At 43.3% G+C, this 12,868-nt stretch overlaps 1 long non-coding RNA gene across 3 annotated transcripts in view; it reads right to left on the bottom strand.

The window, feature by feature from the left end:
• LOC142831009 (uncharacterized) overlaps positions 1-9,806 on the bottom strand; it is a 330,790-nt gene extending 320,984 nt beyond the window's left edge. For all 3 annotated transcript variants that reach the window (XR_012906593.1, XR_012906594.1, XR_012906595.1), the window contains exon 1: positions 9,671-9,806. This is a non-coding gene — a long non-coding RNA (uncharacterized LOC142831009). The remainder of the gene's footprint in view (positions 1-9,670) is intronic.
• Positions 9,807-12,868: the final 3,062 nt, after the last annotated feature.

Below are 12,868 nucleotides of genomic sequence, written 5' to 3'. Positions count from 1 at the left end.
ACACCAGCATGGGCATGGAGCTATTGTAGCACACAGTTAGCTTTAGCTTTATTTAGCAGTAACACGAGGAACTTAGTGACTTATTCAACACAAGACATTAACTTCTGCCAATAGCATGAGGCTTTAGGCCTATGGACGATATATGATGGGCCAGATGTTTTATCACGAGCGTGCCATGGCAATGAATTGATGCCTATGTTCATTTGAGATTATTAATATAACCTATAATAAAAGGGCACGCCAACATTCATAGGAATAGGAGGTATAGAAAGGAGAGGAAAAAAAAGCTCCCACTGCATATGCATATTTGGGTGAAAAAGGCATGGCCTCGCTTCAAGTTAAAATAGTTCTATTTTGCCCTATTCCTCCCTGTCCATCGGTCTTCTTTCCCAGCATCTCTTCCTTCTTTTCCACCTGCATCCTACCTGTTACTATGACCAAACACTCATCTTTTGTTCACACGAGTGTTTGGTTATGGGATTTGTACAGTTTTTCAGCTAAATGGCCTCTTCATTCCAGCAACCCTGATCCCAAACAAATGGTGTTAACCTAGTTGACGGAGCAGCCTATTCCAGAAGTTAACCTGGCACCTGCCAGCCAGCAGAAACAGCTAGCGTACTATGCACAACCTCCAGCAGAGTAAAGATGAGTATTTTCCTTTTCAATCCTTCATCATTAGTTTAATCTTATAATAACCATCTACCTTCCAGGTGCCCAGTGAAGAGTAGTTATTTAAAGCATTTTCAAGCAAAAAAGCACTGTAATTGCTACATACAGTATCACTGTAGTTCTTCTAAGCTCATAAACCTCTTATTTACTTTCCCAGTGGTGGTGGGCACCTTCTTCCCATTAAGTATGCATCATGCTGTGTGACATGAGTTCAGTTATAGTGATGGGTAAAAAAGAATGGGGAAAAACAAACGTTTTAAACTATTCAGAGTACATTGAGGACCTGGAGAGCTATTTTTGCAGGTCTCTCCTGCTACAGCATACCAATTTGTTTGCTATTAGCTTGCATGTTTTACAAATTCAATACAGAATACTTCTGTATAACACCTCATTTCCACCAGCAAAAAATTATTCATGAATTGCCCCCAGGAAAAAGTGAAATGATACAACCTGCACATAAGCTAGAGCACAGAAAAAATTGTGATAGAAATTCAAGCAAAAGGAGTCGGATTGAAAGCCCAATGAAGTCCAAGAGGGTCGATCCATTAACTTCAGGGACATTCAGCAGATCAGTCTGTTTGTGAGAGTGTGATTAAGTAGCACGGATCTCTTGCATAACATATGCCATATTGTGTTTCCCTCAATAATGCCTGCAATGTAATTATGGCATTCCTATGTTCATCTTCTGAGAGAGGAATTAAAGAAATCCCCCATCTCTTAGGGCACTGTTTTCATCAACCCACCATGGCAGATGCACATTGTAACCATCAGATTGCTTTTCTATATGTATGTGAAAGGAGTTGTTGATCCATATCTAATTCCTAGCAAATGCACACACCATATCCCTTGTGCCTCAACCACTGTAACAGTGTATAGCTTTCTTCTAAATTTGAGAAGGTGGAAGACAACTACTCACTCATCCACAGCAGTGATCCTACCACATTAGTGAAGAACTAGATGTAAGGACTCACTCTGGAACTAGCTTGAAAATGTCATTCTGTATGGCTGTCAGTGTAGGATAAACTGAGGCAGCCCACGGTATTTCGCTAAGAACCCTCTATTCAACCCTAAAATCTGAGACAGGGACAGGACTGTAAACTTAACAGCACAGGCAGTTAGCATGACCCTGGGAAAGGCATAGTTGCCCTGGTAACTGCATTCCAAGGGGCCTCACCAGATAAGACACCATCTGGTACCAAAAAAAAAAAAAAACCAATGTTAATGTTAGTGAAAGTGATCCGTTCTTACTATTTTTCTTTAATCCTAGATAATGGGCCCATGACCCAAGGATCACGCCAGCGTGCGGTGACACCATCCTTTTGTAGACGCATCATAATTCAAAAAGACAAAAGTTGCCCTTAAATTGTCTGTTTTGTTTATGTTGTCTTATTTAGCTTGTTAGGAATAACTACCTCTATTAGCGATAAGGTGTTTAACAATGGGAGGAGATGCTATGTAATCTCTCTTAGCTTATGTGCTCATTTCATTTTGCTGCTATTGAATCATTTCCCCTCCGTCCATCAGCCCCCTATATGAACTATTGTAATGTTTTGATTAATCAGTGTTAACCAGCTTAACCCCTGGTAGTACTCCACCAGTGCTACATGTAATAAACCGTCTTGCCTGTTTTCACCACATCCAGAGTGTTCAGACTTATTTCTAACAGTCAGTCAGCACCCTTTCCATGAGCACTAAATTTGCCTTGAACTAGACTGAGGTAATTCAATGGAGCCACACATGTCTCCTCCCAAGTGGATGCAGCAACCTTCTCTTCCCCCTCCTAACCTGTGATGGCTCAGCTGTGAGGACTGGCACATGAAGTTCAGACAAACCAGTTCCTGCTCCTTTTCATCCAATAGTGACTAGTATCAACAGTGGTTCTCTCCACATTATTACCCATAATACAAGCAAAACACAGAGTAACACTACTGTAATTTACCTCCTCACAAGTGCACAGATACCAGTGCTGTGGTCCCTGAATTATCAATGCATTTCTCCAAAGACAGACCACAAATCTTTTAACCATCTATCAAATGACAGCCCAAGTGTTTAAGAAACTAGAGACAAAAGGTAGTCACACTTTAGTTGAATATTTACAAAGATTATGAGATGTGAAGGAGTCTGGTACCTTTGTGTGCTCTCCTACTAAAATATTGGGCACTCGAATCCTATGAGAACGACTTTTTGTTTTATTTCTGCCCCCCCCCCCCCTACAACTTTCCCATGTTCCCCTTTATATCTTTAGCTCACTTGATAAAGAGATGGAACATTCTACAATGCTTGGAGTTCCATTAATCCCTCATAGGTTAACTCCTTCACAGTCAATGTAATTACTAAGATTAACATTAGCTTTCAGCATACTCTGAACAAACCGTCACCTACCCACGCACGTATAAATTTTAGTGCACCTGCTGTTTTTAATGGTGATCCAAGATGTACCATAATTTGAATGGATTCCAGTAGAGACCCTGTAATAGAGATCATGCAGTCTAAAATGTTGGCATCAGAGATGGAATTGGGAGAGGGATAATTTTACAGCAATAACCTCGTAATGACATGGAGCCACCATAAGACATGAATGTGTCATGATGGGTGTTTTTTTTAGTAAATTCACAAAACAGAACATAAAAACAAAACACATCAGAGACAACTGACTTACTCTGAGCACCATGAAAGAGAAAGTAGTAAGCCTCCCCTGCAACAGAGCATTTAGAGAAAGTACTGTATCATTATGGTGACAACATGAGGCACGTGTGGGGGAAGCAACTAAATGAGTAATCAAGGATGGAATGAGTAATGGAAAGGAATGTAGAGGCATCATAATTAGCGAAACATAACCAGGCAGCAGCAGAGAAGAAAAATAGTAAATATAGTATGCTACTTGTGTAAAACATACTTTAAAAGGAGAAAGAAGTATTTGTCTTCTACACAGTAAAGATTCAAAGCTGCATTAAGTCAATGTTCAGCTGTAAACTTTTAATAAAACTAAGTTTTTGTACAGAGTTATGAACAACCTCCATTCCTCAGGTGTTCGCAACAGAGATTCTACTGTATAAGAAAGGGAGGCCAAGATTCCCGTATACAGGCTGTAGAAATATAGGCTACAATTTTCTAGACTCCAAGGGAGTTTGCAAATCCCATTGCAATTCATTGGGACTCACACACTTAACTCCCTTTTCCCTTGGAAAAAACCTGCAACCTAGCACCAGCTAAAGTCCAGATTCATCAGCTAATGTAATCAGCCTTTACCTTGACTTAGCACTGAATCAGACCTACAACTTTATTTCTAGAAAGAATGATTTAGTGCAGAGTTAGAATCTTCAGACTTTAAAAGGAATACCATTTGGCAGATTCAGAAATGCTTATTTGCTCAATAAAAATAATGTTAATTTGATAACCTCTCTTGGAAATCACTTAAGGAGTGTGGCCTATATTCCACAAAAAGAGGTGTTAGCCAGTGTTTCAGGGAGGAGATTTAAATCAACTTGAAGCACAAAATGGGCTGTCAGGAGGCCAATTTATTAAGGGGATTTCTCATTCTTCTTTAGACTTGACAGATTTTTGCTAGATACACTTGTTCTTGGAGCAATACAAATTAAAGGCCGATAATTATCAACTCATCTGGTCCATTCTCTCTTCCTTCCTGTACATCTGATTCATCTATATAGAGTATGGAATAGCTACTATTAGCAAAGTCGGTTGAATTGTAAGGTTAAGACGACTGGTCCATGATAAATAAGTAATTCTATACAGTTCACTATATCTAACCATCTAACTATATCTCATTGCCTATCAAACTAGGCTTTGTCTACACTACCAAGTTTTGTTGCCAAAATTGCCTTTTGGTCACAAAAATAGTGAGAGCTTACACAGTGCAATGAAACTTGTGTCAAGGAAAATGACCAGTTTCAGCAACAAAAAGCTTCCACCCTTATAAGCCTTTGCCTCCAGTTCCTTTGTCAATAAAGAGCCAGTTTAGATGCTGATGTTTGTTTTGTTGATAGAAAGGGCTTCCCACAGGCTCAAGTAACAGGCTCAGTATCCCACAATGCCTGCCCTGATGGCTCTGCTCGGTTTTGATCTTTGCTACCCTAAAGGCATGTGCCCCTCCCCCTCAAAATTCCAGGAAGTATCTGACAGCTGAGTGTACTCCTCCATTTGGAGACAGAAGAGCAAGTCATTGGACTGCTCCTGTTTGCCTGCTGCTGTGTTCCCAGTGTACGGCAGAATTGCTGCTGCAGGGAGAAGGGGACAGAGACATGCTGCTTTGACATCAATCAGCACAGAGAAATCACAGAGCTACTCATGATGCTGCTCCCGGCAGCTGAGAGAGAACACCAAAGGAATCCCAAGATGCCCAGGGATCAGCTCTCCCTTCCCACAACACTGCAATGTGGGATATATACCCACAATGCACTACTCACAGTTGACGATGGTGCCCCTTGTGGGGACACAATCTGTCTCAGAGAGCAAATGTGATCACCCACTAGTGATTTTTGTTTTTATTAATTTTGGAGTGCTGATGTAAACTCTCTCAACAAAACTTGGTAGTGTAGACATAAGCTTAATCTGGAAACCATCCCCTTAAGTTTATATTCTGAAGCACCGATAAGGGATGATTTTTACAACATATAGGGAAGAACGATTGTGGGCAAAGGCCCACCCACTGAAAGACATTTTGAAGAATCATTAGTCCTCTCCATTGTAAATGATGCCTTCACACAAATTAGGTAAACTAAGAAAGTACAGAAGTGACATCAGAAAGTGTGTTTTTTGGCATACAGTCTGTTTGATAACTAATACTTGTGTTGAAATTTAGCTAGGGAATGAAGCTACACGTCCCTCCAGTTACAATGAAGGAGAGAGACAGCCAGCTCTTTATCACATCAAAGGGTGTGAATGTTTCTATTCTGTACTAATCTACAAGAGAGGATCTTCGGTTAAATAATTCCAATTGAGCCTGTTACTTGACAATCTTGAGTCCTCATTAAGTCAGACACACAGAGTTAAAGGTGTACAGAGCACTTCGAGGTTTGGACACTGAGAAAACTCAATAATAGTACTGGTTGGACCTTGCTGGTCTGGCACTCTCGGGACTTAACTGGTCTCTGACTGGTCCCTCCCCTCCTGAGCTGTCCAGTCAGCAGGTTAGATTGACAGCCTGCCCCTGCTGCTGCTCCAATCCTCTGGGGCTCTGTAGATGCTGCTAGCTCCACAGCCAGGGCAGAGATCTGCAGCCACCTGTCTCCGCAGCTGGTGTGCCACAGCCAGGGCCAAAGTGGAGGACTGGGGCCATAGTTCTGTGGCTGGGGCCAAAGTGCCCTAGTGATCGCTGGGATTGGGGCTGGAGATCCCCACCATGCCACCCATTCCTCCACTTCCCTGACACTGGGGAACCTCCTACCCGAGTTGCCGGTGCCCCCTACAGCCCTCCTGCTCTGCCACCAGACCTCCCTGTTCTGGGACTCTGTGGTCCAAGAACACCCGTGGTCGATGCCATACCATAGATGTTGCCGGCCCAAGGAGTTCCAGTTAAGGAGGTACAATCCGTACTAGATTTCCATGTACTATGGGTACCTTACAGCAGTTCCATCCCTATAGGGTTTAGGAAACAATTAGAGCTAAGGATATTTTCATTCCAAGTTGCAGATGTTTCTTCAGCTGTACAAATCTGCTGATAAAAACAAAGCAAGGTGAAGTGTCCAAAAATTTCCCAGGTCTCCTCCTTGCTCTTATGGAGGAAATGGCACTTGGGAACAGAAGCCTATGTCTCCTACCAGCAATGACAAATAGGGCAAAAATGGGTTATTAAGCCATAAAAGTAAATGGCCTAGGAAGAAAACTTAACAGCAAAGTGCATGATCCATGACACAGGCAGAGACAAAGCAGATTCTATACAGACTTTAAATTTAAAATGGAGCGTAAGGGTGGAGAGAACCCTGGATTTAGCTATACAAGATTTATTTGTTCAGCCTTATTAAATCAAAGCTACTGCCATGAAGTTTTAAAGGGAGCTGCATTTTCCTCCAAGATTAAACTTGTGAATATAATTTTATATTAGTTTTCACAAGGCTTTTTTTGGTACAGCCATCATCCACCAATAATATGCATTAAGTAGAATTATTCAAATACCTATTACATTTGTTTTTTTAAAAAATATTCTCTTAAAATTAGGAGGGAAAATTCACTGTCTAAGTTACTTTTCAGCCAAAGAAAACTTCCAAAGGAAAAATAGGCAATGCAAAAGTCTTCCCCATTTTTTACATTGAACATTTCAAAGTTCTTTAAACACAAAAATGAAACATTTCCATTTATAATGATTTGTCCCCCTAACAAAAAGCAGGGATGGGGAAGATTTTTTTATTAATTTTTTTCTGGAAACTAATGTTAAACTTAGTATTACTAGAATCTGTAGAAATGTAAAGTGTGATTCTACTTCCTTTTACAAGATAAAACATTCACATTCCAACTGGCCAAAAAGTCTTATTCTACCTTTCTTGCATCCGTTCAAAAGTTGGTTGAAAAACAGGACAGTCCTCATACACTTATCTCTAGCAGTAGGGCTTTGTTAAACACATAGTTATAAAGCTCTGACCTAACTCCTCCAAACCCTTTGCTCCCAACAAGTTGTGAAAAATCAGTGCTCCACAGCAGTCTTATTTCCATACTAATGGAAACAGCTGCATCATTTTATGAACCGATAGCTTTGAAGCCAGGTTTTGAGAATTGCAAACTGTAGTCTTTTTTCACATTCATAACTCAAACAGCACAGCACTCGAGTACAGCTAGCCTGAATTCTACACCATAGCATTGTTGAGGAGGTAAAAGAAAGGTCAACCCTCAGGTAAGCAGACACAAAGCTGTTGAAGCCTAATGGGTCTTGCACCAGCTTAAGGAAGAGCTGGATGTGGTCCATTCACCATAAAAGTGGCTTCAAACAGATGTTATTGAATCAAATCTTATGTACAACCTACAGCTTGAAAGTCCTTAATCCTAGCCCTTTAAAGCAGTGGTTTTCAAACTATAGGTCACAACCAAGTACTGGGAACCTGCTGCTGGCTGCTCCTGGGGCGCAGGATGGTCTGACACGCCAGGAGAGGCAAGAAGCCTGCCTTAGCTCCCCCAGCTATACCACTGAGCAGGAGCGCCTTCTTCCCCAACCATGACCCCCAAAGCCAGAGCCCCTTCCTACACCCCAAAATTCTCATCCTCAGCCCCAACCTGGAGCCCACACTCTAGTCATGTTGGGTCGCAGGCATCAACAATTTTCTTCAACTGGGTCATGAGAAAAAAAAAGTTTGAAAACCACTGCTTTAAAACAAGGGGAGCTTTAACTTAAGTACACACATTTTGTAAGGTAACGTACGTGGGATGAAAAACCTAACTTCCAACTAGAACGTAACAGGCGGATCATGCCATAGTCAGTGATATTTGAGTGAGACACTCCAGGTGAACGGTTCTTACATGTTTCTTTTACCTAGCAATTGTACAAGCTTTAAGTACTGCTACAATGCAGATTTCTAACTTGATGTTTTATTTCTTCTATTTTCTTTTTTCCGGATCCCCTTTCTAGACTCTTAAGACTAACCCAACTCCTACAAGGTGAATGCTCATGGTGCTCAATTTATGTGAAACAAATATAGCCTGAATATTTTGTATTTCAGGGTGACTAAAACAACTGTAGCAAATGTGACAACTGTGTATTGTGTGTCAGAAAGCCCATGGTGTGCAAATTTTTCCCTCCCCCCAGCATTCTCACTGTATTTTTTGCTGACCTCTGTACTTAAGGCCTTATCTTATGCTCACACTGAGGAGTAATGACCAGACAATTTTAAATAGCAAAACAAGTGTTTTTGTCACTACCAAATTCAGAAGTGCTCAAAGAACTCCAAAAAGGTCATTTGCACTCACACACACATCTCTAGGATTCAGGTTTCTCCCCACCCCCACACACACATCCTGAACTCTGTAGCTTTGGTTTAAAATCAGTGGGAGTTGTAAATACTTAGTAACTCAGTGGGGAGGGGATAGAATCAGGCACTTCCAACCAGAATGTCCAGGTGTGTGAAAAGGAGACCTACTTTACCCTTGAAAATGCCACAACTGTAAGTGAAAATTGAATAGATGTGCCTGACAGCAGTTAATTGGCCAACATAAATGGTCATGGCAGTAACGTAACATATAGTACATATAATAAAAACAATGCAATTGTACATATCTGTTTGCATTGCAGTAGCCTGCAAGGAGTCCCAACAAAGATCAGTGCCCATTTTCCTAGGTGCTGTACAAACCATGAGAAACCAGTCACTAATCTGAATACATTCTAGTCTAAACGTAAGGGGGAAAAGGTAGACAGAAATAAACAAGAGAAGTGAATTGCCCAAGATCACTCTCTGTTAGAGCCAGTGGAAACTGATACCATACCTTCCAACTCCCAAACCATTATCCACTAGGCCAGGGGTTCTCAGACTTCCTTGCACCATGATACCCTTCTGACAACATTTACTACCTGACCCGGGGGGGGAGGGGTCCAAAATCTGAGCCTGAGTGCCCTGAGACCCAAAGCCTGAGCCCCACCACCCCAGGTGAAAGAGGCCAAAGCCACAGCCCCAGGACTCTGGCACCAGGCAGGGGACCTGTAACCTTAACCCCCACCTCCAAAGGTGGGATCCCACTGGCTTCAGCTTCTGCCCTGGGAAATGGGGCTTGGGCCCTAGGCTCTAGAAGTAGCCTCAGAGACCAGAGCCCTTCCCATTTGGAATCACAGAACATCTCTATAAAACAGTATTTCAGATATTAATTAAGTATTTAGGTTGTCTTTAATGGGTCTAGCATCTTGTTCTTTCATTTGCTATTTGACCCTCTGTTCAAGATTGGAAAAGTCAATCTTGAGATACCCCGGTGGCCACAAGCCACAAGCCACAAACCCCAAACACAACAGCACAGGTGAGTCAGCTGTCCCTTCTCTCCAGAAACAAAAAATTTTTAAAAAAAATCTTACTGTAGTTGTATTTTCCAGTAGAAACATGGTCCTCTTAGGCCAGCACTTAACACTCATCTACAGCAGGAAAAAAGTAAAAAGCTACTCTCCTTTCTCTTTCCTACTACTCTCTGTTTCCTTCCTATGGGCCTCCCACACAGAGGAAGCACAGCTGTTCATTTCTCCTCCCAGCAACAGGATAAGCCACAGCTGCCAGCTCTTCCTCCCAGGCCTGGCAGCTTAAAGGGCTGATTAGTGAGTGGATTTAACCTATTCAAAGTTCCCACAGGGCTGGGGGACATATAGCTTATCCTCAATTTTGACTTCAGTGAGAGCTTGCACAATCAGACCCATAACCACAGAAATTATTTACTTTGCATAATGATCCATATTTATCCCATATAATTTATTATCTGTTAAATGCCAAAGGATTGAAACATATGCAGACCTTAAATAAAGAGAATACTTAACCCCCCCCCCCCCCCCCCCAATACTAAAAGATGAGTTTTCCAATTACCTAGTGTGTATGCATCACCACTGCCCTCTGCTGGACTGTCACACCAGCTCAGGTGTATTGTTACCCTATTATGCCTTAGTGCAGTCGTTTTCAAACTTTTTTTCTCATGACCTAGTTGAAGAAAATTGTTGGTGCCTGCAACCCAACATAATTTGAATAGAGGGTGGTCTCCAGGGTGGGATTGAAAATGAGAGCTTTGGGATGTTGAAGGGGGCTTCAGATTAGGCAGGGGGTTAGGGCTGGGATAGGAAGGGCTTACCTTGAGCGACTCCCTGTCAGAGGTACAGCGTGCATGCTAAAGCAGGCTTCCTTCCCCTTCTGGCACTGCAGACCAAGCTGTACCCCGGAAGCAGCCAGCAGCAGGTTCCCAGCCAATGGGAGTTCAGAACTAGAGATGGGGGGGGGGGGGGGGAGAGAGTGGAGTTCTATGCACTAGCTCCACCTCCCCCACTTAGGAGCCAAGCCTGCTGCTGGCCACTTCTAGGACATAGTGTAGCCTGCTTTGCTAGGAGAGGTGGGTAGCCACTGGTCACCCAGCAGCAACGAGACCCAGTGCCTCACATTCCATGACCCTACGATTGAAAGCCACAGCTTTAGTGGTCTAGCCCCTGGAAACCTCTAGGCTACATCTACATTGGCAAGATTTTGCACAAATACTTTTAACGCAAGAGTTTTTGCGTTAAAGTATTTGCGCAAGAGAGCGTCTACACTGGCATGTGCTTTTGCGCAAAAGCATCCATGCCAGTGTAGACGCTCTCTTGTGCAAGAAAGCTCCAATGGCCATTTTAGCCATCGGGCTTTCTTGCGCAAGAAATTCATGTTGCCTGTCTACACTGGCCTCTTGCACAAGAACACTTGTGCAAGAGGGCTTATTCCTGAGCGGGAGCATCATAGTTCTTGCGCAAGAAGCACTGATTTCACACATTAGAACGTCAGTGTTCTTGTGCAAGAACCCGCGGCCAGTGTAGACAGGCGGCAAGTTTTTGCGCAAAAGCAGCCGCTTTTGTTCAAAATCTTGCCAATGTACATGTAGCCCTAGAGTCTTTCTATCAATTATAGGAAGGGCAAAGCATCTATCTTCAGGGCACCTAAGTTTACTCCAGCTGCAAATTGGTTAAAGCAGTGGTCCCCAACACGGTGTGCGCCCGCCAAGTGTGCACCCGCCAAGTGCTCGGGGCTGGCCTGGCCCCGGGCACGTGGCGTATGCATGGTGCCGAAGCCGGCCCCGGGCACATGGTGCACAGTGAGCGCCGGCCCCAGAAGTGCCGCAGATTGGCCGCCCGCAATCTGGGTGCGCGGCGCTTGGGGGAGGATGCCAGCCCCGGGCACGCGGTGCTTGGAGGGGGGGCGCCGGCCCCAGGCGCACAGTGCTTGGGGGGGCTTCCCCCGGGCATGCGGCTATGGGGGGGGGGTCCCGCCCGTCACGCCCCCCAGCGCGCAAGTGTCCCCGCCCCCTGGTGCCCAGCGGGCAAACAGCCATGCCCCCTAGCACCTAGCAACCTCAAATGGTTGGGGACCACTGGGTTAAAGGAACAGTAGAAGATTTGGGCCACTGAAAACTTTATGTGCCCATGTTTAGGGGACTTGGGTCAGTATATAGAACATTATATGTGATTGCCTTATATCCTGCAAAATTTGGGGGGGGCCCACAAGAGGCAGGAGAAGTGCTCAGAAAGTAGAAGTTATAACAGGACATATTGTCTGGGAAAGAGTCAGGGAGGCAAACCAAGGTGTGTGGGGAGCATCTGAACCTACTGGCTCATAGCAACTAAAACTCTTCTCTGGGTACCTTCTCCTCACATTCCCACTGTTTAAGAGAGACACAAAAGAGGTTTGTGTATATGGACTTGAAATAGCTTTTCTACTTCCCAGTGTCTTACACTCTTACATGGTAGGGGGCAATATTTTATTAGCACTCAGTTCACTGACTGCTAAATTATTTAGATGGTTAAACAAAAAAAGTGTTCCCAGTCTGAGCTTTTACATTCCAGTTTTCAGCTTAGAATGAATTTTTACAATAGAATGATGAACCTCAGAGTACACTGGAAATACTGACAGACCTTCAACTGGTGTTCTATAGAACAGAGACCACAGCAACACTGTAATCGTTTGGAAATGTCTTGTTTAAAATACATTTAAGCCATGCAAAACAGATATTGATATTCACTTGTAGTATCTGAAAGCCAATAGTGCCTGGAAGCTATTTCATTGAGAGAATCTTTTTCAGCAGCAGCAGCACCAGCAAGTGGGGTGAAACAGTGACAAATGGGAAGAAGGCAGCATATACGAATAAGCTCTTTAATATCCTATTTGTTTGCTCATCTTGACTGCTTACTTTGTTATTTCACATCACCTGGCAGCATGAAGGCAGCTAAAGTGCAATCCTTTCCCACAGCGTGGTCCTGGGGAGGTCTATAGAGGATTTCTGTTCAGTATCCTATTACTAGCATCATGCAAAATGTCCGTGAGGAAACTGCAGGTGGTGCTGCTAGGAGTGCTCAGTAATGACATGCCACGTGTGTTTCATATTAGAGATTCATCACTTGTGCACTGTGCCGGGGGCTTTATTGGTGCGGATACAATTGTAGGGTCTCCTGAATCTGGAGCCTGAGTGCAATGTCTCTGCTTCACCACCCTTCTGCATTTAGCAAAGTATTTTGAGTGTTTGCTACATTTAGTTGTATACATTGTTGGGAGGGGAA

The sequence above is a fragment of the Pelodiscus sinensis genome, chromosome 11 (genome assembly GCF_049634645.1).
Source record: "Pelodiscus sinensis isolate JC-2024 chromosome 11, ASM4963464v1, whole genome shotgun sequence".
Taxonomy (NCBI): domain Eukaryota; kingdom Metazoa; phylum Chordata; order Testudines; family Trionychidae; genus Pelodiscus; species Pelodiscus sinensis.
This window is presented reverse-complemented; position numbering and strand designations above follow the sequence as displayed.